Consider the following 25,684-nt stretch of genomic DNA (forward strand, 5'->3'; position numbering starts at 1 on the left):
TGTAGCTTCTCCCAATTGCCCCAAATAACTTACATTGATATGCTTAATTCGTAGGAAGTGGTATGTGGTAATAAGGGAAAAAAGGCAGTAAGAAATTGTTTGGAAAACTAGAAAAATACCTATTCTTTCCCAGCTGGGGGAGCGTACCCTGTATCACCCACCCTAATCACTGCCTGTCACCTCCTTCCTGCCGACTCCATGTTCAGAAGCCACTCTGAGCCTTGGGAGAACATTTTGCCTCATGAAACTTTTGACTAGGACCCGTGACTTCTCTGTCCCTGGTTAACTCTCTCTTCAAAGCCATGTAAATTTTTTGCAGGCTCCTCCACTCAGATGTAAGAATAGCCTCTTTAAACTTCTTGATGCAGCTCCTTAATGAAGATCTTGCGATGGAAACCTAGCCAAAACCTGGGAGGTATGCACATAGTGACTGCAACCACAGCACTTTGTGAGTTCAGAATCAGTGGGGTGGGTGACTCAGGAAAGGCTTTTTTAAGGTAATAAAGGGAAAGAGAAAGGACGCAGGCTATGTGAGAAAGAAACATCTCGGTCACAGCCAGCAAGACACCTGTGTTCAGGATGGGGTGTGGCGAGTGCAGAGTTCTCACAAAAAAAGAACTGATGTGATGGGAGGGAGGACAGTTGGGTACTTTATTGGGGAGGAAAAAAGTGGGCTGAACATTTCCTGGTTGAACAAGAGGATTGTGACATGATGTGCTTGTATTTTGGAGAGAAGGGTTTTGTGGGGACAGGCCTAGGAGTACGCTGTCTGGCTGGGGAGTCAGCACAACAGAGAAACACAGAGAACCGGGCCGACCCCAAGACCCATGCTGGGGGAGAGGCTGCCTGCAAGCTGGAGCCCTGGAGGCTGCTTCTGTCCCTTAGCTGGGGTCTCAGACCTCCCTTCACAGACCAGTCCTGTTGATAGAAGAATAAAAAAACGTTGGGCATGAGAAGGGCTGTGTCCCAGGCTTTTGTTGAGTCCCTGGGATGTGCCCCACCAGATTTTGTTCCTTGACTTCATGCAGTAAAGAATTCAAGAGCAAGCCAGTGTTGAGTAAAGGTATATTTATTCAGAGAGATACATTGATAGGCAAGAGAAACTTCACGAGGTGTGGGGGTTTGATGCTCAGATTAGAAGTAGGTACACACTTCACAGACAGAGTGTGGGCCTTCACCAAAGAGGGAAAGAGTGGTGACCGCGAGGTGGCGCTGTGTTGCTTGTTTTCTTGGGCTTGGTGGTTTCATATGCTAATAAGTAGAAGGACCAGCCTTAGGGCAAGGGGCTGGGATTTCCAAGGAGTTGGCCATTTCCCACCCTTTGACCTTTTGTGGCTATCATTGGGACTGCCATGTTGCCTGGGGCATGTTATTCACCACGTTACTATTACAATGGGTGTTTACTGAATCTCAAGATCTGCTAGAAGTTAAATCTCTTCATCCTGAGCCTCAAGACCTATTGGGGTTTGAATCCTTCACCATTTCTATGTTAATTGCGGTGGCCTTCCTTGAATGGCTGTGCTCTTCCCCCTTCCATCCTGTCTCACTGTGATGACACAGAGACAGCAAAGGCCAGGCCCTACCTGTGCTCCTGCATTTAAAGGCTGCAGGTTTGGGGTGGGCTTATGATGACTCTGAGTGGTGAGAAGGATGTTTCAGATTTTCCCACGTGAGACATGGGGACCTGCCAGCAGCCACTGCAGATTTATCCCACGGGCATTATCCCTTGTGTTGTTATGGAAACAACAGGCCAGCCAAGAAACAAGAATCACTCAGAGGGTTGGAGTATTGAGATTTATTACGCTGGCACGCTCAGAGGGGCTTCTTTTCCAAAGCTCTGAGCCCCTCCAAGATGTGCACATGATGTTTTATACGGTTAATTACAAGTATGGGACTATTAGCCAATAAGGCTCAAACAACATAAAGCAAGGAATCAGTACACTGAAGCTTATCAATTTGGAACAGATCCCGTTACTGACAATTGTTCACCTTGGATTTTCGGGTTAGCTTATTAGCCCAGTAAACTGACACTAAACTTCAGATTTACCAGGTATCCCAGCAAAACTTAGATCAGTAAACCGACACTTATCACACTTAGATTTGTGACTTAGCTTGTTAGACCAGCTGTGGTTTTCCTTCACAGTGTCACTTATCTTTTCTATTTTTCTTTTTTGCTTTTTTTAAGTATTTAATCCAAATTTAGTATCAGGGTTTTTTGGGAAAGAAATTTCTCTTTTTCTTTTCTTTGGTGATCTTTTATGGGGGCAGGTAATTAGACGTATTTATCTGTTAGTGGAAGCCCTGGGGCTTGAACCCAGGACCCCGTGCACGCTAAGCACACGCTCTACCACCCGCCCCATCATCTTTTCTTTTTGGTTTAGCTGCCAAGAATCCTACAGCTGAATTTCTAGTCAGCCTTTAACACTTGCTCTGACTTCATGGAATCCATTTTTATGAGTTTATCTCCCCCTGGTTTCATTTAAGTATTGAATCTCCATTTTCTCTTCATTCTCAGGTTTGCCTTTTTGTTGTTAAGGTTGTTAAGCTGTTTTTAAAAGAATTGTTTAAATTCTCTTTAGCAAGAGGCTGAATGTGAATAAATATGTAAACAAACAGCACAATTAAATGCTTTTATACATTCTAAACTATTTAATAGTTACTTAAAAACCGAATTGAATATTAAAGTGATAACATTTTAGAAATACTTTTTAATTTTTTAGAAAGATATAGCTGATTTAAAATATGATATTAGTTTCAGGTGTACAATAGATGCTCCATTTATAGTTACTGTAAAACATTGTCTGTATTCCCTGTGTTGTAAGGTACATCCCTCTAGCGTGTTTACATTACATGTTGCAGTTTGTGTAAGAAAGTTGGGTAATGCAGAGTCTGGGACGTGGCTGTGTCTGACCCAGGTTCACGCTCACCCTGCCTGTCAGAGCTCAGGCCTTCACTCCTTTCTGCAGGGGAGCGAGTGGAAGCAGCTCTCATCAGTGCTGGCACCACCCTCTGAGTGGCAGTGACAGCAGTCACTGTGTGTGGACGTGCAAAGTGTTTTTCCAAGAGCTTTATATGCGTTTCTGAATTTAATAATAAAAGCCCTCCTGTGAGGAAGCGTTTTAAGCTTTTAATGTATAATACATCTTATTTTGATATTGATAGATTTCAAACCACCAGAAAATTTAAAGGAGTAGTAAAATAAAACCTTAAATACAGTTCACCTTAAAGGGCACTATTTGACTTTTTGTGTCTGGCTTTTTAGCATAAAGTTTCAAGGTTCATCCATATTGTAGCCTGAATTAGTACTTTATTCTTTTTGTTTGATAATATCATTTTCCTTTTTTTCGTTTTTGGTCTATTTAAAAATATTTTCATTGAAGTCTAGTCAGTTTATAATTTTGTGTCAGTTTCTTGTGTGCAGCACAACATTTCAGTTAATTAGGAACATACCTGTATTCATTTTCATACTCTTTTTAAACACAAGATACTATGAGATATTAAATATATTCTCCTGTGCTATCCAGTATAAACTTGCTGTTTATTTGTTACATACTCAGTATCTGCAAATCTTGAACTCCCAATTTATTCCTTCCCACACCCTCTCCCCTCTGGTAACCATAGTTTGGTTTCTATGACTCTGTGTCTGTTTCTGTTCTGTAGATAAGTTTATCTTTTTGTTTCTTTCTTTTTTTTTTAGATTCCACCTGTGAGCAATCTCATATGGTATTTTCCTTTCTCTTTATAGCTTACTTCACTTAGAATGACATTCTCCACGTCCATTGATGTTGCTACAAATTGCATTATTTTATTATTATTTTATGGCTGAATAGTAGTCTATTGGACAAATATGCTACAACCTTTTTATCCAGTCATCTCTCAGTGGACATTTCGGTTGTTTCCATGTCTTGCTATTGTAAATAGTGCTGCTGTGAACATTGGGGTGTAGGTGTCTTTTTGAATTAGGGTTCCTTCTGGATATATGCCCAGGAGTGGCATTGCTAGTTCATATGGGAGGTCAATTTTTTGTCTTTAGAGGAACATCTATACACTTTTCCACAATGGCTCCACCAAACTGAATTCCCTCCACAGTGTAGGAGTGTTCCCAATTCTCCGCAGCCTCTCCAGTATTTATTGTCAGTGAACTTCTGAATGATGCCTATTCTGACTGGTGAGAGGTGATACTTGATTGCAGTTTTGATTTGCATTTCTCTGATAATGATATTGAACATTTTTTCATGTGGCTACTGGCCATTTGTACGTCTTCATTGGAGAAATGTTTCTTTAGGACTTCTGCCAATTTTTGAATTGATTGTTTGTTTTTTTTCATATTAACTGTAAAAGCTGCTTACATATTCTGGGAATTAAGCCCCTAGCAGTTTCATTTATTGCAAATATTTTCTCCCATTCCATAGGTTGGTTGTCTTTTTGTTTTGCTTACTGTTTCCATAGCTGTGCAAAAGCTTGTAAGTTTAATTAGATCCCTCTTGTATATTTTTGGTTGTTTTTCTATTGCTTGAGTAGACTGATCTAGGAGAACATTGCTGAGATGTATGTCAGATGTTTTGCCTATGGTTGCTTCTAAGAGGTTTATAGTGTCTTGTTTACATGTTTAAGTCTTTAACAGATTTTAATTCTTTTTTGTGTATGCTGTGTGGCAGTAGTCTAGCTTCAATGATTAACATGCCGCTGTTCAGTTTTCCCTACACCATTTGCTGAAGAGGCTGTCTTTACTCCATTGTATGTTCTCACCTCCTTTGTCAAAGTTTCAATGACCAAAAGTTTGTGGGCCTATTCTTGGTAATTTTGTTTATCCGTTCATTGATGGATGGATATTGTTAGTAATTTTTGGCTACTCTGAATGATACTGCTATGAATATTGATGTGAAATTTTTTATGAGAATATGTTTTCATTCTTTTGGCTGTACATTTGGCCCGCCATATCTGTAGTTTCCACTACATGGATCTAGATGGCTGATTGTAAAGGGACTCGAACATCCTTGGATTATGGTATCCAGGGTGTGGGGTTCCTGAAACCAACCACCCAAGGGTATTGAGGGATGACTCTACATATAGGAGTGGAATTGCTGAGCCATACAACTCTAAGCTTTTGAGGAAATACCAGACTTCTCCAAAGAAGCTGCAGCATTGTCCCTTTCCCCTGGCCGCATATGAGGTTTCTCTGCCTCCTGAATGACATTTGTTATTGTCCATGTTTTGGTTATAACCATCCTAGTGGGTGTAAAATGAGATCTCATTTTGTTCTTGATTTCGCTAGTGATGCTGAGCATCGTTTCATATGCTTATTGGCCATTTGTATATCTATTTAAATTCATGGTAAATTTAAAAATTGTGTCTATTTTCTTGTATTGCTCAGTTGAAAGCATTCGTTATATATCCTGGATACTACTCTCTCATTTGATACATGCTTTGCAAAATTTTTCTTCTATTCTGCAAACTGTCTTTTCACTATAATTTTTTAAACATTAAAACAATTTCTTTACAGGGGAGGTAGATAGATGAAATGATTTATTTTATTTTTCTTACTAAGCACGCCCTCTCTGACTTGAGATAACCATTTCCCCTGTCATTTCACTTTCTTGATGATGTCCTTTGTAATAAAAAGATTTTAATTTTGGTGAAGTCCAGTTTATCTGCTTTTTTCTTCTATCACTTGTGCTCTTGGTTTTGTATCTAGGAAACCAAAGCCTATCCTAGGCCCAGAAAGATTTATACTGTGTCTTCTTTTAGAAATTTTATAAGTTTAATTTTTACATTTCTGTCTGTGATCTATTTTGTATTAATTTTATTTGTTATATAAAATATGGGTGTTCAGATTCCAGATTGATTCTTTTGCCTGCAGATACCCAGCTGTCCCTGCACCATTTGTTGAATAGGCTATTCTTTCAATGGAGTGTTTTTGGCCCCCAGGTGGAAAACTGTCTGTAAATGAAAGTTTTCCCCGTGGGTTTTTATTGTGTTTCTTAAATTTATTTATCCAAACTTATGCCAGTTTCATACTGACTTAGTGCTATAGCATTTTAGTACACTTTACAGTGAGTCCTCCAACTTTACTCTTCTTTTTCAAGGTTGTTTTTGCTGTCCTGGGCCCCTTGCACGTCCATATGAATTTTGGGTTCAGTTTTTCAATTTTTGCAATGAAGTTGGCTGGAATTTTGATAGGGATTCCACTGAATATATAGATCACTTTGAGGAGTCTTAACATTTTTAATAATATTGTCAATCATTCCATGAAAATGGAATGTCTTCCATATATGTAGATCTTTTAAAATTTATTTTGTTGATACTTCAAAAAGTTCAATGTACAAATCTTGTAAATTTTTGTTAAATGTATCTCTCACTTTATTCTTAATGCTGTTGTAAAAGGAAAGGCTGAGTTTCTTATGGGTGGTACTATATATCAATCTTCTTATTTCTAGAATTCCTTCACAGCAAATACCCTAGGTATATATTTGCTACATAAATCTATCCACAACTATTCCCCGCCCCGTGTTATAAGAAACCAAGACCCAAGGTAAGCTACTTGAAAACACCTATGTGGAAGTGAGAAATGAGACCGATGGTTGGGGCTTTGTGCAGATGATACTGAGAGCTTATTCAGAATGGCTTCTTCTTAATTACTTTTAAACAACCCTTTCAGTGTATTTAGTCAGATACAGTAAGATTATGCCCTTTTGATGTGCGGAGTAGCTAAGACTATAATTTTCAAATAAATTCTAGTGAGAGTGTTGTACTTGAAACCTAATTTGCATCAATCTTTGAAGAATTATGTTTCAGGAGATTTGACTAAAGAACACCTATCTTTATTCTATAACGAGGACTAAATGCTCAAGCAACATGTAAGAGTTTGAGCAAACTGCCCCCGCCCCGTAGTGCTGGGTGGCTGCAGCTGTAACTGGAGTCAGTGCTTACCTCTCCCAGTACGCTAGTGCTGATCTGCTCAAAGTGGTTCATCCAACAGTTTGTCAGTAGCCTGTTGGACAAAGTCATAAAACATTGATTGAAGATTGCTAGAATGCAATATATTCTTACTAATATTAAGTAAGCACACATTGAGTGCTTACTGTATGATGGAATTGTCCCTCAGCCTCACATGAATATAATTTCTCTTAAAACCTCATATATTTCCTTGTTATTCTCACTTTACAGATAAGGAGACTGAGAATTAGGTCTTCTCTCTTTTGGGGGGAGCTCATTATCAATGATGGGAAGTTGTAAGGAAAAAGATATTGATTCATCATGAGAAAACATTTTTGTGAGAGTCAGCAATGAAGATGAACACTGAAGAATGTGATCATTGTTCGAGTGAGACAAGCCCTGGGTTGTGTGGAGTCAGCATCCCTGTCCTGGACACGGCACGTGTAGAGCTGCGTGCTGGGTGAGGCAGCGCGGCCACGCAGGGAACGCGGATGCTGGGGTCTTAGGCTGTGCTCAAGCCCGGTGGGGCTTTCTCCTAAGGGCAGTGCACCATCATTGACAGATTTTAAGTAGGAGAATAGGCTGCTCTCGTAGTTCACATTTGTCTTGTAGAATGCTTGGAAAAGTTTAGAAGGCTTGGCAGGAGGTGATGTGCTGAGTCAGAGTAGGGTGGCTGCGAGGTGTAGCAGTGTTCAATTTTCAAGTGGTTTTCAGGCCCAGGCTTGTGGCTTAGTAGCCGTGTCAGTTTGAATGACACACACAAGGAATTGAAACAATTTATCTAATCAATTGAAGCAGTGATGTACCCAATTCCCAGGACTGTTGTGGAGATCCAGTGAGATACACTGTGCAGTGTGCAGCGTGGTCTCCAGCACAGAGTCAGTGCTCAGTGAGTGCCAGTGAGTATCTGGTAGGTCAGTTGAGGGTGGTGGTACTCTGTGACTGAGGATATCTGGTCCCTGAAGGAGGGGTCCATTCACATCTGTGAGTAATGGGCCTGAGTTGGGAGACGCAGGGAGACCTTACCCTCCGACCAGGAGCCCTGGGCAGGACGGCTATGGGAGGAGCACCGTGAAGTCAGCTCTTTGCAGGTTGAGTTGCGAGTGCCCTTGAGATATCTACGCAGAGTCACGAGCTTAAAGAGGAGGTCTGGGCCCAGGCTGTGCATTTTCCTAAAATCTCAACTCCTGAGGACACCGATGTATTGATCACTGAAAGTGAAGTCATACTTTAAAGGACAAATGAATAGTAGTATCATCACTGTCAACAAAGCTCACGTCTATTTATTCATCACTCACTTTGCTAATTGGGTACTTACAGAGCTCACTTCACCGTCCTCCCGTGGGCTCCGGCTCCACAGAGAAGAGCTTGTGTGTCTCCTTCTTTTCCAGAAGAAGACACATTTAGCTTGTAGCCTTCTGTACCTCGCCAGACTTAGGATATTAGTTTGTTGGTTTAATTGTATTTTCTGTTGGCCATGTCCTGACAGGAGAGAAATTTTACCTCATGGTCATGTTTCAATTAGCTGTTACTGAGAATTGCTGGTCTGATACATAGTGTATGTATTATATTAACTTTGTAGAGTAGTTATCATTTTTCTGTCTTTGCCCTTTAATTTTGTTTGCCCCTTCAGTGTTCTATCCTTTTTGGGGCCTTATTTTTTTTTAATTAAATAATGTCTGTTAGCAGTTAAGAAAACAAAAGCAAAGAAAAAATGCACATGAGAGCTAAATTTAGAAAATGTCTAGTGTGTTTTCTGTCTCGGCAATGGAGGGTTGTATAACCTCTTGGAAACCTTCATTAGACAAGTTTCTTAAAATGCTGATTGAGAAATAAAACCTTCCTTCCTCATATTTCAAGCTGCACAACTCATTGTCAAGAAAGGGGAAATCCTCAGAAGCCAAGACAAACGAGAAAACAGGGATTCTGGGAGATAAGTGAGCGTTAGAATCCGTGGTGTGCTGGTTGGCTCCTGAACTGATTTTCAGTTGCCTTGACAGGAGGGCAGGAGTTTAGCCCCAGTCCTCTCACACTAGGAGTTGGATGGGTGATCATATAATGGGCCTTACCCATCCTGAGAATCTTGGTTTACTAAAGGGTGAAAGAGGAAAAAGAAAATTCCTCAAGACAAGAAAGTAAGGAAAGTCAATTTTTTGGAAGAGGGGGAAAATAACAAATCCAAAGTAAGGATATAGTTTAAAGCTGTTCTGGCATGAGAGTGACCACAAACTCCTGGCAGAAAAGCACAGCTACTCCTTGATTGATAAGTTGTGTTTTGAATGAATCAGTGAACAGCTATTCCGAAAAAGGCCTCCAGAGTCTTGTGGATCAAGATACTGGACAGCAAACACCTCTCTTCCAAGGTCTCATTCAAATAACCAGAAAGGTTTTAAAGGAAAGTAGCAATAATCTGAGTTCTATTTATTGACATTACTATATGCTAAGAATTCAGAGGTGACTATGGAGTTGTCTCCTCTTTTATGGACCTTACTTTCTCTTTGGGGAGACAAAATGACATAGTTGGGTATCTTGGTGGAGGGAGGTGTTAGTCTGTTGCAATTAGCCAGGAGAGGAGATTAAGAAAACAGTGAAGGGTGGGTGAACTTTTTAGCTGAGGACAGTCTTGTTCACTTGGCTTTTAATTGCAGGCTCAATGAGCTGTCACTGGAGGGAATAGATCTTACGGAGGATGGGCTTAGCTCAGGCCTCTTTGGAATGGACAAGTGAACCTGGAGAAAGACAGTCAAATCTGTGCAGACATTAAAGTTCACTTGAACGTGTTCCATCCCTGAGCCAAAGATAGGACAAATATGGAGCACTTCTTGAGGGCAGAGGAGTGGTTTTTAAGGTTCTTCAAGAATGAATCCCAGGGAACCGAGATGGCCAGTTGTCAAATTGAGACTTTGTTCTTTGGACGGTGTACCCAGCAAGGGTATTGGCCTTTTATATGGTTCCATTTGTCTTTAATACATGTCTTTTGATGAGGACGTTAGCACAAGTGTTTGACACCTTGTCGAGGCGATTTTGGATACCTGCCTAGAAGCACGGGCACAGTTGCGGCTGCGTCATACATCTTGCAGCCCATCCCTTTCTCCGGCTCTGTAATCACGGCAGAGTGGTTCCTTGTTGACCTGTCCATCTCCTCTGTCACATCATAACCCATGAAAAGACCGGAGCATATTAACTTGGCTTTGTTAAAGTCAAAGGTACAGATCAAATATGGAGTCAGATTTGTTCTTTCCTATTTCAGTAGTGCCATGGAGAAGGCAGTTTGGGCAGCTTTTTGTAGTGTCCTGGAGGCTTTCTCTCTCAGCTTCTGGGCGCCTCTGTTGAAAACCCTTCATAGCTGTCTGGCCTGCTGGAAAAGCACTCTGCCTGTTTTACCCTGAAGATGTGTTCTGTTTATAAACTCATCTCTACTCCTTGGAAAATAACTCAAGAAAAACTCAGTTGGTTTTTCACCAGCCATGGGCAGGGGTGAGATAAACCATGTTATTATTTCATAAAATAATAGTAATAATAGTAATATTAATAGTAGTAGCAGTAGTAGTAGTAGTAATAATAATAATAGTAATAATTATATTAAAAGAATTCTTAAAACACAACTGCACATTGGAGAGAGTCAATAAATGCTTTCTGGCTTAAATCAAAAGTGATGACTCAGTGATTCCATGGCTGCTGTATTTGCTATGCTAGTTACTCCTTTGTTCCATTACACAGTTTTTTTAACTGAAAAAGAAATACAAGCAAATGGTTAAAAAAAAAACTCAAACAGAGCACAAAAATACACAAGTGAAAGAAGTTTTCCCTCATCTTCTGTTCTTTCAGCCCTCTCTGGAGATGCCACTGTTTGCTATCCTTTGGGTGCTGTTCCAGATATGCTTTGCACATTCCCACCTATGTATGTAAATTCCTTTAAAATTTTAGTTATTTTTAACTTAAACGGATTTAAATCCTCAAGTGGCTTCTGGCCGGGTAATAGAACAGAACAAACCTGACTCCATATTAGATCTGTTCCTTTGAATTTAACCCTATGCTCTGTCTCCTAGGCTTCATCTTGCTTGTAATCAATGTCGCCTGGAGCCTGAAATATACAGGAGAGCCTATTCTGAAGCCTCTGACCTTTAAGGATATTTAACACTTTTTCATTCATTTAAAGATAGCAAATTGCAGAATAGAAAATAACGTTTGTTTTGTTGGAGGTTTGCAGGGATCTGACCCACGCAGATAGCTGCAAGAAGAAAGGATTCTAACAAGAAGGAATTCCTACACTAAGAAGTTTGCAACAACCAAGCACATAGGAAAGGATCCTGAATTGTGACTTGGGGAGATGGTTTTCCAGGACATTAGTTTGCCATCTAGGTCTACAGAAACTTGCTATTCCATGCCCCAACATCTGGTCTCCCAACTTATTGTCCTGTCCTGCACTGAGGAGAAAGAATTTCGACTTGGTAACACTCCTATCTACCTAGAAAGCTGGGCACTGGAGCTGAGTGTTATGGAAACAGGCCAGCCAAGAAAAGCACCAATCGGGGTGTTGGTGTACTCAGAAGTATTATGCCGGTTGGCTCAGTGGGGCTCCTGCTCTGAAGTTCTGAGCACCTCCAAGACGTGCACATGAGGTTTTAAAGGCTTAATTACAAGTAAGGGGGAATTAGCCAATAAGGCTCAAAGAACAAAAAGCAAGGAATCAGTACACTGGAGCTTATCAATTTGTAGCAGATCACATTACTGACACTTGTTGAGCTTGGAATTACGAGTTAGGTTGTTAGCCCAATAAACTGACACTAAACTTCAGATACATGAGATAGCCCAGCAGAATTTAGATCATTAAACCGACACTTATCACACTTAGATTTGTGACTTAGCTTGTTAGCCCAGCTGGACTTTTCCTTCACATGAGGACAGCTCTCCCACACCCAGGGAACTACTGTGAGCCCTTGATGTTTCCACTAGGGTTGGGTATGGTTTACCCAGGAGGGATGGGGACTATGCACCAACACTCAGGCAGTCTGCTCTGTCTGGGGCTCTGATCTTGTACCATCCCGCTCCCCGCCAGCCCAACACCTGGGACAGTGGAGCTAAGGCAGTGATCCTGCCTGCCTGTTTCCCAGCGTGTAAAAGGGGATTATGTACCTTTCCAAGGTAGTTCTGAGCGACAACACCTGCGGGTGCTTGGTTCTCAGAGCAAGAAAAAACCCAGGTCCGCGTGGGGGCAATGGGTGTGATCCCCATAGAGTTTCTGCAGAAGCATCCCATGGAGGGCTGGATCAGGGAGGTAAAATTTGAGCTGTGGAACTTGAAGGGTTACAGAAGGGTACAGAGGCAGGTCTGCCGCCTAGGGGTGCCCCAGAGGTAAAGCTTTTTCTCTCCAACTCCGCTAAGACCCTCCCCTCTCCAGATCCCTCCCTACTCTATGCTCATCGAGTCCATCTGTATCTCTCCAATTTTCCCGTCCTCTCCACCCGCTCCCATCTTCTCCCTCCCTCCCTCCCTGTCCCACCTTCTCTCACAGAACCCAGAGAGGATCGCTGGCCCTCCTGCGCATGCGCAGTCAGTGCCAAGTGGTCCGCTGGTTGGAAGCTCTATATCCTAGCCGGGGATCGGGCCGAAAGGTTTCTCAACTCTGTCGCCCGGTAGGACTTTGGTTCCTGTCTGGGGCCGGGGCCTCTGGCTGTGGAAGTGCAAGGTGGGGGGCTCCCGGGAAAGTGGTCAGGCGGTTGCGGGAGGGCGGTCCGCCTGTCACAGTCCCCAAGGGCACCAGGCAGCCCGTGTTCAGATGAATTGCTCAGGCCAGACCCTCTACCCGCGCCACCTGCCCCGGCGCCCCGGCCACAGCTGCCAAGGGCCAGGTGTGCCCCTGCCACCTCTCACCCAGCCGGGATCCCCTCAGTCCGCGGCTGGCGTCCCCTTCCCCTCTCCCGCCCGCGAGTCCTCTCCTCCCTGGCTTCCTCTCCTTGGCCGCCGGTCCGTTCACGCCCCTGGGATGGCTGTGTCCGGGCGGGCGGGGAATGCGGACCCGGACGGGGCGGGTGGCTGGGGCTGGGGCTGGGGCTGACCTCCGAGCAGGGCTGCAGCCCGCGTCCCTCCCCTTTCCCTCCCCCCCGGGGCAGCCCTCCTCTCCCTTTCCCGCTCCCGGAGGACCAGCTCAGTGGCCTGGGCACTGCTCCCTGGACTGAGAACCTCTGGCTGTAACGCCCTTCTTCTCCAGTTGGAGTCGGAAAAAGGGAGCCTCAGTGCTGAGCGAGCTTCTGTCTCCTCCCTCAGTTTTTCTGCTGCAGGTAAGTACTTTTAACACTTTCAGGTGTTATCATGGCTGTGCTTGTTGATGTCACGTGTTTTTATAGTGAGAGTGATTACAGTGGTGAAAGCAGGGCTTGGTTCTGTTAAAAATGAGCTGAAGGCATGAGGCTGTGACATCCTCCTTCCTTCCCTCTCCCAGGGTGAAAGGAGTGATCCTCGATTTTCAAAAGATAGTTACAGTCCCTAACTAGCACAGCCCAGCTAGTGTGTGTTAAGAGGAACAGCACCACCAGAGGCCTTGGAGACCCAGGGATATTGCAGTCCTAAAGAGCTCCTGGCACAGTTTGGTTTGTTTTGGTTTTTTGTTTTTCTTAAATTGTGTGATAGACTAGTGGTATAAACAGAAAAATCATTGTCAAGAAATATTTCTTCATGTAACAGTGTTATTGTGATATAGTTCACACACCATGAATTCCATCCATTTAAATGGTACAATTCAGCAGCTTTTAGCATATTCACAGTTGTGCAACCATTATTATTCCAGAACGTTTTCATCACTTCAGAAAGACCAGTGGAAATGAATGACCTATCCACCCCTCCGAAGTGGTGGTTCTAAAGAAATTTCTTGGCTATTCCTGATCATAAATTAACTTGTTACATTCCAAGAAAAATCTGGTAGGAATTCTAATCAGAATTGCAATGAATCTGTCTATCAAAACTGGAAGAATTAATGTCTTTATGGCATAAACTTCTTCTACCCATGAATATATCTGGGACCCTATCTTTTCATCTGTCCAGTGACTGGCCCATGGGAAGTCCTCACTACTTGTTGTACTTGTGAATGATGAGATTCTATACATTGTTAGTTGCAACTGTAGCCTTTCACAGAAGAGAAAAGTAACCTCAGTGAAGCAAGTGACTCTCTGATGGTCAGAAAGAGTGACAGCCAGTGCTGGAGTGATCCAGTGGACTTGGTGCTTGCAACCAGAATTCTCCACCACATACAGTTAAGGGGATTAGAGTGTTCTTTTATTTTTTCTTAATGGCGTTGCTTTTATTTTTACTTATTTTTTTAAATTCTTTTTTATTTAAGTTTAGTCAATTTACAATGTTAGTTTCAGGTGTACAGAAGAGATTCAGTTATAAACATATGCATATGTATATATATGTTTTAGATTGTTTTTAGTATAACTCATTACAAGAAATTGAATATAGTTCCCTGTGTTATACAGCAGGTCCTTGTCATTTATTTTATATTTACTAATTTGTATCTGTTAATCCCCCCTTCCCTGCCTGCTAAACACAGTTTACTTTCTATGTTCATGAGTCCATTTATAGGAGCACCGTTTTTCCTAGTAATATATGCTCTTTGGCTGCTTTCAGTTTCAGTAATTTCATCTTATCTGTGGGTGCTTTTATTCTGGTGGCCTTTATGTGGTTTGCACACGTGGTAATAGAGATCTGTATTTGGGACAAATTCAGGCCTCTGTAGTCCCTGGTACAGAGTGCCCACTGAATTGATGCTTGAACTGGGAAAAAGGCACAGTAAATTTTGGAATTTCAACTATGGTTGAGAATTCCAGGGTTCTATAACCTGTTTAGACAACCTTAATATTGGCTGCACCCATACTGGGTAATTTGGTGGAAATTCATGGTATGGTGGTGTAGAGACAGGGAATTGTATGCTTCTTCTCTTTCTGTTTTATTACACTCATTCTCCTGGGCCTCCCAGATCCTCCCCCAGAAGGGCCCAGGGCTGGCTTGGTGCTGCGCTGAGGCAATATTTGTTAATAAGGCCCTTTCCTCTACTCATCTGAGCCTCCGGTTCTTTCTCTGCACAATGAGGGCTTAGACTTGATAAGTACTTTTCAGTTTCTTTTAAAGCCATGTTTCCTTTGAGAAACAGAAAATGCAAATCTCTCCTCTCAGCCCAACCCTTTAGATTTTGATAAGTCCTCCAAGGAGTGACATAGCTCTTTGTGGAATATGAATGTGATTGTGATCCCAGGTGACACAGAAAAGACTCTTCAGAGATTGATTGCAGGGAGAGGGCAGGAAAGGGGCAGTATGTCACACTTTCTAGTGTGAGCACTGGAGCAGGGGCTTGGATTTAAATATGGTGACTGACGTGGCCTCTCTCTAATCTTGTAGAATGTGATAAACTTCTCTACCTCAGTTTCTTGATGTGTCAAGTTGGGGTGATAATATTTTAAGGCTTTTGTGAAACATTATACACATAAGCCATTTGTGTCTCTGTAGAAACAAGACCTGCTAGGGATTCAGGGATTTGTTTAAAAAAAATCTTGTCCATAGCAGACTGTCTGTGTGTATTTTAAGTTCCTGGAGGGTGAGGATGAGTCTGAAGCCCATTGTGGGACAGGTGGGCCATAGTTCTCTGTGCCCCAGTTTACCCCCTCCTCCCCAGTCCTCTTCCTCAGTCCAGGATGAAGTTCCCTTGTAGATTTTCTCAGAGGTCTTGTGGAAATAGCTTTTCATTTTATTGTTTCACCAAGAAGTTCTGCCATCATGATCTCTTTGGTCAGGCTTTGAAGGGCTGCCATCATGATATCTGGTAAGAATTCTATGGAATTGGGAGTTTCTATTTAATGAAAAGAAGTAAAAATTACAAATAGAAAATTAGAACAAGGGTGGTTTCAGGGGCTCTTTGAAATGGACACCATTAGCTTTGTTAGCTTCAGGTGCTGTGGCCTGTTGCCACGAGGACCCATTCTCTTGCTCTGAAGTTGGAGGTACCAGTGGGTCCAGTGGGAATGATAACTGAGTGTATCTCATGGGCTGGGCATTGACCTATTTGTACTGTGTGTTCCTAATTTGAGACAGTGAGCTCACCTAACCTCAATAACCTCTTTAAAAAATTAGACTTTTTATTTTGAGATGTAATGTTGATTCCCATGTGGTAGTAAGAGATTATATGGAGAGGGCTTATGGATCCTTTTGCCCAGTTTTCCTTCATGGTTCCATCTTGCAATGGTGAGGTACAATTCATTACTGACTCACTAACAATTTGAGGTTTGTGTTATTGCCCTCATTTCTATTCATGATTAAACTGGGGCTTAGAGAAGCACACAGGCCTACCCAGGTCACCCACTTTGTTAGTGCAGAGTCGGGTGAACGTGGGCTTGGGATTTCCAGGCAGTACCATTATGATGGTCTGTGGCAGGGAGCAGCATTCACTTGCTTGTTTATTCATTCATTCAACAAACATTTATTGAGTAAACTCTGTGGGTCATATGCTTTCTTTGGCTTATCTGATTATTCATCACTACTGAGAATCAGGCAATGTTTATATTTTTTAATCTGAGAAAATTAGCTCTGAGAGGTTATAACCCTCCGAAAGGAAGTATAGCTCATTAACGAGGGATAGTACATTTGTACAGTCACCTCTTTTTATGCAGGTGGTACCCTAGACATTTTACATTTGCAAACATCCGTAATTCAGATATATTCTTGTAAGGCAAGGATTTTTTTTTTAATTGAAGTATAGTCAAGTTTACAATGTTGTGTCAATTGCAAGGTGTTTTTTGACTTTTGAATTAAAAAATACTTTTTCAGGAGGGTAATTACGTGTATTTATTTGTTTCATTTTTTAAAATGAGTTACTGGGTTTTGAACCCAGGACCTCGTACATGGTAAAAATGTGCTGTACCACTGAACTGTATCCTCTTCCCCTAGGCAAGTTTTCTTATCCATTATTATGAAGCTTAGGGGATCAAATAATTTGGATACAAATCCAGATCTTTTAATCCTACTGTGGTCCTTTTCTTTATATTCTGCTGAAGGGGTTTGGGGAAAGCATTTTCTTTGTTCATTTTTTATTCAGCATTTTTGAGCAGTGACTTTGCATCAGGGCCTTGCTAGGTGCTTGGAAATAGAAAATAAGAAATGACCCTTCTCTGCAGAGGCAGGAAGCCTAGACCAAAAGCTGGGTAATATGATCCGAGATACATTAGCCATGTGCAGACTCTGAGGACAAACTGTACCCCCGGATTTGCTTTGGCTTCCCTTGCCTTCTGGCTGGTACACACCAGGTCACAGCAACCCAGATGGGCCCGTAGCACACAGCAGAGTATGTACCTCGATCTCCTCACCCCTCTCGGCAGGGCCAGCAACATGAGCATCCCTGACTACGTGCAGTGTGCTGAGGACCACCAGACTCGTCCCGTTGTGGTCCAACCAATGGAGATCATCTCAGAGGAGAATTTCTTTTGCATCTATCAGCTACTCACCTCGGTGTGCCATATCAGCCCATGCGGCTCCCAGTGGACATCCTGTATCCACTACAGGCACCACTATGTGCCCGAGAATGGGTGGAGCGTCTTCCAGACACACCGCAAAGTCGTGGGCCTTGTCACCATTACCAACTGTCTCTCTGCCAACGCCTTGGAGAAGCTGCACGTGCAGAGGGGCTGTATGGCACCGCACTTAATGACTCTCAGCTCTTTGTCTTTGTGCTGCATGGGGAGGTAGCCGAGCAGCCGTTCACCGACGTGTCCTTCAATCTACAAGGACTGCAGGGTGGTGGAGAAGAGGATCGAGGACTTCACTGAGTCACTCTTCATCTTGCTCAAGTCCAAGTGGCTGGATGGTGGCCACAAGAATTTTGGGGCAAGATTCCCCTCCTCTGCATCCTGTTTGAGAAGGAGGACTTCATGGGACTGGACACAGACAGCAGGTAAGTTTACCTGGAGGCCAGCCCACCCTGGCTTTGTGCCGGATTGCTTCCCTACATCCAGAAAGGGATCAGCAAGGAAGAAGTCTGTCTTGTAGCCAAGGGGGGAGGGAGGTGCAGCCCGCTGGTTTACAGACATTTCAAAGTGAATCCGCCTTTGTTTCAGAGAGATCCTTTTAGGGTTAGTGTGGACACTTACTCCCGCTTTACAGCCAGGACCATGGTGGGAACCCTGGAGTTGCTGTCCAATAAATTAGCCAAAGCCACTGATGCTAGGAGCACTGGGGAGGAGGCTGGACTGAGCTGAGATATGCTGTAGGTCAAATGCACATCAGACGCTGAGGCTTGTCTAGCAAATGTATATAAACTATCTCTTTACTTCCTACATTGATTACATGTCAAAATGATAGTATTTTACATACAGTTGATTAAGTAAGATCTGTTCTTAAAATCAGTTTCTAGTATTTGTTTTTTGTTTGTTGGTTTGTTTTTTTGTTTACTATTTTATACGTGGCAACTGGGAAACTTTCTTTACATGGCTCTCATTACATTTCTGTTGGGCAGCCTGTCCTGGGACAGTCTCATTCCTTTGCTTTTGGATGAGATACTTAACCCCGAGAGGCGGAACGGGGCACTGGTTGAGCTGGGGCTGGAGCCGGTGTCTCCTGCCTCTCAGGCCCAGCACCTGTTCGGCTCAGGCCCTCTCTTCTTGCCCGACAGCCACCATGCCAAGTTAGGACATCAGAAACACCGCCAGGGACTCCCGAATGAACTCCTTATGCAGGGAAAGGCGTATCACGGTGTATGGGACAGAGCAGGGAAATGTTCATTCTCAGTTTGTCCCTGTGATTAAGTCAAAGTCCCCACTTTGCCTCGGAAGTACAGACGAGCTCTTTTGGGCTGCCTACCCCCCACCTTCTGCTCTGTTTCCCGGTGTATCTATCGTGCTGTCCCTCGGGCAGAAGAGGGTGAGATGTCTTTGCCGAGAAGTGGTCCCCCTTTGCTGGGGAGAGTAAGGGAAGCTGTGTCCCCCCGTCCTATGGCCTCTGTCCTTGTGTCTGGAGAGGGCTCATGGTGGTCCCACAGGTGACGGTCCGAGAACCTGGCACATGCTGTTGGGCCCGCCGTGAAGGCAGTGCTCTGTGATTCTTGAACTTACCTAAGATCAGATCCTACTACTTTCTGGTTGTTGGTAAGTTGGAGGAGAAGATGCTAGAGAATTGATAAAAAGAATATCTAGACCAGCCCTGTGAGTGAGAAGAGAAGTGGACCCGAGTCCCACCTGCGAGAGCCCACCTAGCGGTCTCTGGATGAATTTTCTGTTCCTCCCAGAAATACCTGTATGGCTTAAGGAAGGGGAGAGGCTTGTCGTGGCCATGATCTGTGCTTGTCCTCACAGGGCCCTGTGATCTACATGCCCGCACTCCCCTTCTGCTTCTTGGGGATGTGCTGGTATGTTTAGGAGCCTGGGCACTGCTGAGGGCATAGCTCCCAGCACCGTGCTACACCAAGTCTGGCTCTGTTCACCTCACCTGTCAACACCTGCTGAGGCCCCAGGCATTAGTCAAGGTAGGTGCATCGGTGCAACGTAAGCAGGGACCACCTTCTCCCCCTGGACAGACTGGTGAGTGAGCAGTTGAAGCCTTGAGCCCTGCCCCAGCCCCCACGCCAGTGCCTCCTCTTTTGTCATAGGAGTCACTGGTGACATTTTTACTCAACAAATGCTTGTCTCTGAGTCTGCAGAGCCACCAAAGAATGCCAGCTTGTTTTTGTCTTTTGAAGTCTGCCCTTGGGACTTGGCAGAGTAGCCGAATGTGTACTTAGCCCACAGTGTTTGACACTGTCACCATTGATTACCCAGAACCTCATGTACCAGGCATGGCTCCCGGCATCAAAATACAGCAGCGCATTAAATCTCCCTCCTTGTGGGTCTGTCTGTCCTGGTACCATAAGAGCTCAGCCAGCTTCTGAACGTCAGTGAGATAATGCGGCCAGTGAGCTCAGGTCAAGCACATTCTCCTCCAGTCACTTTTACCACATTGTTGCTTTTAGTATTCCACAGTCATTAGTTTTTTAAACAATGCTTTGGTGAAGGAGCAGAGCCTAATTCTCTCCTGCTACTCTTGGTGGAAGTGAGTAAAACGGTCCAGAATGAAATGCGACCACAATTTGTAGCTCAAAATCTGCCTAGACGCTTGTAGGTGGAATTTGGGTTAGGGGCGCTGACCACGTTGGGGTCGTCCGGCAGCACCGCTCCCCTCAGGCCCCTGCTTTCCCTGGAGCAAGAGGTGAGGGTAGGTTTCACCATCCCCACGTCCCTGGCCTCACACACTCACGTAAATTCTTGTACATGCTGTCAAAATCATTTTTGTTCTTGTGTGTTTCTAATTTTCTCGTCTTCATCTTTTCCTTTTTCTTTATTCCTTTTTCACTTGTACTGCCCAGTGAGCATGTTGTTGCATCTGAAAATGTGGGCTGTGCACATCCTGCATTGGAAATAGCCAGATTGCCATCCGTGCTGTCTCAATCATTTTAAAAAGCAAAAACTTAACAGCTGTCTTGATCCATGTATTATCCTCGTCATTTTGTATTTTCTTAATTTTTGGAATATTTACTTTGTTTGCACATTACCCACTGGTTTTTGATACCTGTTAAAATCCTTGCTTTGAGGAACCTGTTTGGGCCTCTTTTTATTTGGTGACAAATGCGCCCTTATTAAATTTGTTTCATTGTTTTGAAGAAGTGAGATGCGAATTGATTTAGGCGGCTGCTGAGGGATTCTTTTCATGGAGTATTTAAACTTGTAAAGTCAAATTCTGCGGCAACTTGCACGATTCCTGCTTTTATACAAACGTGCTCGGCACGAGGTTCCTGGCTGTCGCTGTGTGACGTGCGTGACGGCGCTTCCTGGCCGGTGGTCACTGGTGAGGAAGTGGCCGGCTCGGGGATGAGCATCTGCAGGGGACGCTGTTGGAGGAAGCAGTCACCGTTTGGTTCTTTAATTTTTTTTTTTTTTTGCATTCAACTTCCCCGTGCCATTTACTTTACTTTGCCTTCATAAAGGGGCCGAATTGGGTCTAAAATCCATGCCACTATTTTGTTCCCTTTACGAGGGTGGTTTTTCTGAGTATCAGGACAACATGGCCTTCTCCTAAGTAGCTGGCTCACCTGGATCTGTTGGACACAGGGACAGCTAAAAGGGCCGTAGCTTCCTCTCTGCTTCAGCCAGTGGGCATTCAGAGCTGGGTCTGTGGTTTGCCTCAGCAGCCGTGCAGACCTTCCTACCCAGGGATTTACTTTTAACCCATGTTGGTAGTAAATAGCTGAATCCGTTTCTGTTGCAGCTGACGTTCACCACTGACGGCCGTGTCATTAGTTTGTGGTAGTCAGTCTCCAACACCCCAGACAACCATGAAGGAAGATGATTTGGCCGACCTAGGACCTTGGATTCTCACCCTCACCATGGTTCATCTCACCCGGTGGAAGGGTGTGGCCACCACCATCATGCTGACCATGAGGCCTTGATTCTCCTTTCATGCTCTGGTCCAAATGTGGACACTTCATTTTTCACTGAATTTGTCTCACTTGAGACAGGCCAGAATATCTGAATGAGTCCATCACATTCTGGGTGGGGAACAGAACAGAAGTAAGTGTCGCAAGTAGATGGAGTCTAGGATGTCCGGGTTGGCAATTGCAGGCTGGGATCTGTGATGGCCGGGCTGTACCCTGGACACAGGCCTTTCCCGTGGCTCCCATGAGCCCAGGAGTTGGAGTGAGAACAGCCTTGCCTGGGTTCCCACATCCTCATCTGCTCACTTTCAAGTGTGTCTGCTAATTAGGAGCTCCCCCAGACCTCGGGCCCTTCAAAGCTCAGACCACGGGAGAACCTTGAGTCCCTTCTCCTGGGCCTCCTGTGTGAGAATCCAGTGCCTTCTGAGGTGTCCAGTGGCAGGAGATGCCTCCCCCGCCGGGGAGCACCCTACGGAGGACTGTTATTCAGTGCACCATGCTGTGAGCTTGTGGGGTTCCGACCATGGTCCCTGCAGAACCACACTTGAGATGGACCTATTGTCATAAATAACAGGACTGATTGCAGGGCAGGGCCGGGGGGAGGGAAGAGTGGAAATTGAATGTGACCTCAGACAACTAGGTGGGTGCTGGGGCTGTTACTAAAATGGGGAGTCTGGGAGATACCTGCCAGGAATCGAATTCCAGAGTAAATGGTGGACATGAGGCATTTTTAAGATGCCATTTTTCATCCAAGTTAGGACTTCAAAGAGGCACTCGGTTCGATGAGCCTGGGGCTCAAGTGAAGGAGCCGGACTAGAGATACACGTTGGGAGTCGTCATTCTTAGCTGGTGTTCACAGCCTTGCATGTGAATTAGATCTTCTCGAGGGCTGCAGACTGAGGCTGAGGGGTGGCAGGGCTGTGCCTGGGTTGGAGGAAAGCCCAGACCATGCAGCATTGGTGTGTCAGTTAGCTGCATTTGCCATTTTCAGAGCAATGCTATTTATCCTTAAGGGGCCAGGGGGTGGGCAGGGCCAACCAGGAAGAAATCTGCAGGGAGGGTCGTGGCCACATGTGCGTCTTGGGAAGGTGCAGAGGCTGCAGGTTCTGGGAGGGTAGAGTCCTCAGAAGCTGAAGTTGGAGTGGGGAGTGGGGAGAATGTAGTCACAGTCACCTGTGAGGGAGGGAGTGAGGCCTAGGGAGTCCCCACCTTACCGGACTCTCTTTCCCATGAACAGAAGGCAGTCAGACAGAGGATCTGAGGTGAGAAGGGATGGGCAAAGGGAGGGGAGCCAACCTGGAGAATGGTGCTTGGAAAGTTCTGGAGTAGTCTCCCTGAAAAATAGAGTTAAATATACCCAGACTCTTAAGAACATTGTTAGTGACTTGGGAGGAGGCAGTTGTTTTTCTGGCCTCCTAAGGGTAAGGCATGTATCCAGGGATACACAGAAGATACGGGCAGTCTGTTCCGGGGGCTTGATCGTTACCGGGGGAACAGTGCAAGTTTAAAGGGGCAGAAGGGCAGCGGAGGGAAACTAGCCAGGCCCCGTGTCAGGTACCAGTCGGCCGCCCTACTTGCGTGTTGCATTCACATCCATGCCTCCCAGGTGGGCAGTGGCAGCCCCCTTTTGCAGATTGGGAAGCCTTCTCAGAGGGGTTAAGGAATTGGTCTGTTTAGCGGCTAGTAAATGCTGTAGCAGGATTCAAGCAGGGCCTTGTCAGACTTCAAGGTCATGTTCTCTCTACTGTTTCCAGTACTTCCCTGTTATACCTGGAATGGTGAAGTGGGTCAGTTTGGAGCCTTTCAGAAAAAGTATGATTTAAGTGCCTCAGGACTGTTTCACAAAGCTCAGCGTTCTTTGATGATTCTGAAGCACGCAGTGCTTTTCGCCCCACAGAGGTAACGTCTAACTCCTTTGAAGATGACGTGGTTGCAAATGATGTACAGGTGCAAAACCAGACTCTGCAGCTTCTGAACGGAAACTCTCCAGTTCTCCCTTGGTCAGCTTTCTTCCACGGGATGTAACTGTGCTGCAGCGTAAACCTGAGCTTTCCGTATGGAGTGAGTGTTTAATATCCAAAGTTAGCATCAAACGGTCAGATGAAGAAAACCGACGTTGACAATTTATTTTTGGGTTTCATTAGTCAAGATATACTATCAATTAATGACCCATATAGCAAATGAAATTCAGTATAGGACATTGCATTTCTTGCTTTCTATTTAGAGTTCTCTTACAGAATAAGGTTGCCTGCTTTGGAACATCAGTTTCACCACCACGGCACCTATCAGTGTGTTGGTGTGATTGCATTTACAGAGTGAATCTAATCTGGGCTTCCTAAGCCCCAAACACTCCTGTGCAAAATCACGGGCTGTAGCCATCTGTTAGTCACGCAAATACTTCTAAAATTATATGATTCCAGAAAAGAAAGAAGAGAGAGAGAGAGATTGCCTTTATCAAATTTCCTTTCAGTTCTAACTGCAAACTGTTGTTGAGCAGCTCTTGTTTCCTTTGGATATGAATATATACATTTCTTTGCATGTAACCTAGGTTTTGGACTAGAACACCAAGTTCTTGCTGTCCACAAGCCACAAAAATAGTAGCCAAATTGGACCCGTGTGAAATAGTTTATACTTTTTTCTGAGAAAGTATCCTTGAATTTGGGACTTGGACTGTGATTTCTGCTTTTTGCTTCCCTCAACCGTCTTGTAATCTCTCACTCCTTCCCACGTGGCCCCCAAGGGTTCGTGGTCTTATTAGGAGCAGGCACCCAGTTGGTCTCCATATATTGCCGCTATAGATAGAGCCCAGACAAGACTTAAGGACATTATCAGAGAAGACGTCCTGGAAGAAATGGGCTCTAAATTCAGTTGTGAGGACAGAGTAAGAGTCAGCCAGGAGAAGGAGTCAAGAATGTGTCTCAGATCGCAGGTGCAGCCTGGGCAGAGGCCTGGAGGCTTTTGGCGTGGGGACCCGGGGAGAGTGCCCTGTGCAGTCCAGGGTGGAGGGAGCCCCTGCTCGGGAGGACACTGGAGACATTCCGTGGTGTAGGGCTTTGGAAGAAGTTGAGTTTTACTAGAACTGACACAGTAGGTAGTGAAGGGTGTCAACAGAAAGTGACCCTCAGGAAAGGTACTTCAGGTTTTGCTTCTGATATTCTACAGACAGAAGGATCGGGATGGGCGAGAGCAGGTATGTCTGTCCCTTTGAGATCCAACCTGTCATTCATTTATTCATAACACGTGCACTTCTGTGAGTATAGGGGAGAGAGGGTGTAGCCACGATAATAAGCAAAATGTATTTGCTTCTTGAGAGCTTAGCATTGTCAGAAGTTGACTGAGCCTAGAAAGCTCTAGGAAGAGAGGAACAAATTGTGGAGGTTGGAGGGAGGGAAGGCTTCCTTGGGAAACAGTCAAAATGAGCCTGGAGGCAAGTGAGAGGTACGAGCATGTCAGGGGACCCCTGAGGTCACTGGGAACCTGTGTACTGAGGTGAGGCTGGGCAAGCAGGGTCTGGGGTGGGGCTAGAACTCTAACAGGGAGCCTCTGAAGCATTCGAAGTGGGGTTGATGTAATCAAATTTGTGATTTGGGAAGGCTGCCGTGGCTCTGTGTGTGTAGCGGGGATGAGGGGGTGGGTGCCACCAACTGGGGGATCATAAGAATACCATTCACAGTCTGGAATATGGGCATCGGGGCTACTTGGGGACGGCAGGGGCAGTGTGGATGCCGGCTTTCTTTATGGGGGGCTTGTTAGCGGGGCCGCCCTTGAGGCACCTTGTGGCTGTAAGAAAACTGATGGAGGCTGCCAGGTGGACTTTCGTCTTCTCTCTTTCCCTTCCTTGTTTGATGATCTTAGCTCAGCCAACATTTGGAACAAAAGAGCTAATTTCCAGGGTTGCCCAGGACTTTGTTGAGCTCGTTCGAGTGAGATCTGATTGGATTTAGGTTTGTGTTCAGATCTGGATGTTCACTTAGCTAGAAACGTCTTGTCATTTCGATTTCCATAGGGGTTTTTATTCTTGATAAAGATTGCTTTCTTGGTGAGAGGAAATTTAAAACAGCTGTTGTCTTTTTCAAAAAATCCTCTTTTAAGAATTTTAATATTCAAAAGAATACGAATATATAAAATATTTAAGGAAGTCTTTGGTGTGGTTTCTTTGCTTTCTGAGCTAATGTGAAGTTAGAGCCTTTGCATTACTTAATAGCACATCCTTGTCAGTATTTAAAGAGCTGTTAGTGAGCGCCCCAGGTCCCACCTCTCAAAGAATCGTTAAAGTTTGCTCTGAAATAGTGAGGTCATAAAGGT

General features: G+C 44.4%; 1 long non-coding RNA gene across 1 annotated transcript in view; it reads left to right on the plus strand.

Moving 5' to 3' along the window:
* The window catches only part of LOC140690719 (uncharacterized), a 47,972-nt gene extending 35,421 nt beyond the window's left edge, over positions 1–12,551 (plus strand). Inside the window, exon 6 of the long non-coding RNA XR_012065994.1 lies at positions 12,452–12,551. This is a non-coding gene — a long non-coding RNA (uncharacterized lncRNA). The remainder of the gene's footprint in view (positions 1–12,451) is intronic.
* Positions 12,552–25,684: the final 13,133 nt, after the last annotated feature.

Source organism: Vicugna pacos, chromosome 31 (assembly GCF_048564905.1).
Source record: "Vicugna pacos chromosome 31, VicPac4, whole genome shotgun sequence".
Classification (NCBI taxonomy): Eukaryota; Metazoa; Chordata; class Mammalia; order Artiodactyla; family Camelidae; genus Vicugna; species Vicugna pacos.